Source organism: Pteropus alecto, unplaced genomic scaffold, assembly GCF_000325575.1.
Source record: "Pteropus alecto unplaced genomic scaffold, ASM32557v1 scaffold51, whole genome shotgun sequence".
Classification (NCBI taxonomy): Eukaryota; Metazoa; Chordata; class Mammalia; order Chiroptera; family Pteropodidae; genus Pteropus; species Pteropus alecto.
In genome coordinates, this window is record NW_006431922.1 from 1,689,971 (window position 1) to 1,692,843 (window position 2,873).

General features: G+C 39.4%; 1 pseudogene; it reads left to right on the plus strand.

Moving 5' to 3' along the window:
* The first annotated feature begins 313 nt into the window (after window positions 1-313).
* Window positions 314-1,278, plus strand: LOC102894811 (annotated as a pseudogene).
* Window positions 1,279-2,873: the final 1,595 nt, after the last annotated feature.

The window sequence follows — 2,873 nt, forward strand, 5'->3', positions numbered from 1 at the left end:
TTTTAAAAATACATCCTGGTTGATCACATAGCAAAATTGACCACAGGGTATCAATGTACTTGTTATATATTGACTTCCCATATCACTTCCATTTGCAAATTACACCCAGGTACTGACTCCCAGGAAGTTTTCAATTAAGAAGCCCTAGGCATTCTGGAGCAGACCCAAGGCTCTGTGGTACCTAATCGAACCGAGCCACAGAGGTGCAGTTCCTATTCCCCTCACCTACCCCCAAAGGCTGCCCCCGGGAGCAAGTTTAAAGCATCTGGCACTACGGCTAGCAGACCACAGCCTCTTCCCACCACTGACCACCATGTCCCACTTCAACAAGGGCCCTTTCTATACAGGATCTCAGCAGAGGTCAAGGACAAAATTACTTCCAAGTATGATCATCAGGCAGATCTTAGCAACTGGGTAGAAGAGATGACAGTCATGAATGCTAGCACCAACTTTCTCCTGGGCTCGAAAGACAGCATAATCTTCTGCGAACTCATAAACAAGCTATAGCTAAGCTCAGTGAAGAAGGTCAATGAGTCTTCATTAAACTGGCCTCAGTTAGAGAATATAGGCAACTTTATTAAAGTTATTCAGGCTTATTTTATGAAACCACATGGCATATTTGAAGCAAATGATCTTTTTGAGAATGGAAACATGACACAGTTTTAGGCTATGCTGGTGGCTCTAGCAGATCTGTCTAAAGCAAAAGGATTCCATACAACAGTTGACATTAGCGTTAAATATGCAAGAAAACAAACAAGACCTTTTGATGAAGGAAAATTAAAAGCAAGCCAAGTGTAATTGGTTTGCAGATGGGAACCAACAAATGTGTCAGCCAGACAGGTATGATAGACAGCCTATGGGACTAGGAGACATCTTTATGATCCCAAAATGCAAATTGACAAACCCTTTGACCAGACCATGATTAGTCTGCAGATGGCCATCAACAAAGGAGCCAGCTAGGGAGGAATGTTAGTGCCAGGTACCAGAAGAGTCATCTACGATAAGAAGCTAACTTTACAACCAGTGGACAACTCGACAATTTTTCTACAGATGTGTACCAACAAAGTCACTTCCCAGAAAGAAATGAGTGTATATGGGCTAGGGCAGCAAGTCTATGATCCTAAATACTGCGCTGCTCTGATAGAACTTGCCATTTACAACGGAAGCCAAGGTATAGGAACAAACGGGTCTGCAATCAATGATAGCGATTATTAGGCAGAATACTCAGAGGAGTATCACAGCAACTACCAATATGACTAGCCCAGAGATTACCAGTAGGGCTACTAAGGCACTGATGATTGGATTCACAGAGAGGAGTTCAGTATTTAGTCCATTGTTTTCATTCAGCGAGAACCAAGCTAGCCTTGAGTAACTTTTATCTTGTCTTCCTAAAACACTATTATGCTTATTATATCTGAAAGAAATATTGCCTTACATACATTCATTTTTCCTTTTTCTGCCTTTTCCCTAATTAGTTGGCTTTGAGTGCTGTAACAGTTAAATCCTACAATATAACTAATATTGCATAAAAAGTAAAAAGAAATACTATGAGAGGGGAGTACTCTTATACAGTCAATTCTTTTATTACAAATCTATGCATTTTTACAATCTTCTACTTACACTGGTGTTTTCAAACAATAGGAATCTTTTTTTTACAGTTTAGTGTCTGGTTTCTATGTTGAAGACTAAACTCAAGCTTATAGTTAAAGGTGGTATTTGCCAACTGAATTTAAGATACAGTACTTTAGAAATTTATGTATCAATGTTTCTACAGTATTGTTTACTAATTCTTAAAGTCATGATCAGTGTGAAAAAAGAAGAAGAAACCCTACCTTCCACAGATTCTTGAATAGGACATAAACTGACCAATCAAAATGCCCCATTGTCCTGGACACAGTGATTGGTGCAAGGGCAACTGTGGAATCCAACGAGAGCCAAGCATAGTCATTCTGGATGGATTGGTGTAGATACTCAGTATCCTTCCAAAATTGTGAACTATACTGGGCTATGTAAGCATATAGTTGTGAGGACCATCTTTTCCAGTCACATAGAGAGAGATTGCTGGATAAAACACCCCAGAGGATAAAAGAAATAGACATAGAGAGACTTCTCATGGCATCATCTGAGACCTTGATCCAATACACTCATATTTAGCACCACTCTGTAGACTCTCAATTATTTGAACTGGTAACTTTTTGTTTTTCCTTAAGTGATTTTGAGTTGTGTTTCTGTTACAACAACAACAACAAAATCCTGATTAACAAAAGCAGTTCAAATTGAATAGATGAATACTTAACTGATAAATCATTTGTTTATTCATTTTAGATGTTTATATATTGAAATACTCAACATTCATAGAGTACCTACTATTTGGCTAGGTCTGCACTATGCCCTGGAAATACGAGGATATAAGAATCAAGCTCTTCCTCAAAAATGTACAGTCTTTAGGAGAAGCAGACAGACAGACAATCAACACAATAAGATTAACACTGATAAATTTATTATGCACACATGGACCTAGAAAGGCGAGCACTCAATGCAGACTAGAGTGGCATCCTTAGGAAGAGGCATCTGAACTAGGTTTAGAAGAATGAGTTAGAGCAGTAAACCAGGCTGATTAAGGGTTGGGGAGAGAGTGTCGGGATGGGCAGAGGCAGATACCAAACAATAAGAGCAGTCCATGTGGTGCAGAAGTGTCAGAGGCTTGAATGCTTTGAGGAGCTCTAAGTATGACAGATCTACGGGGACAAAGAAGGAATTGGCAAGAGGTAAGGCCAGAGAGATACAGAGAGGCAGCTCTTGAGTTTGAATTATAGCCTAAAGATATCAAGGGCTACAGATAACAGTTACGTTCTGACAATTATCTCAACATG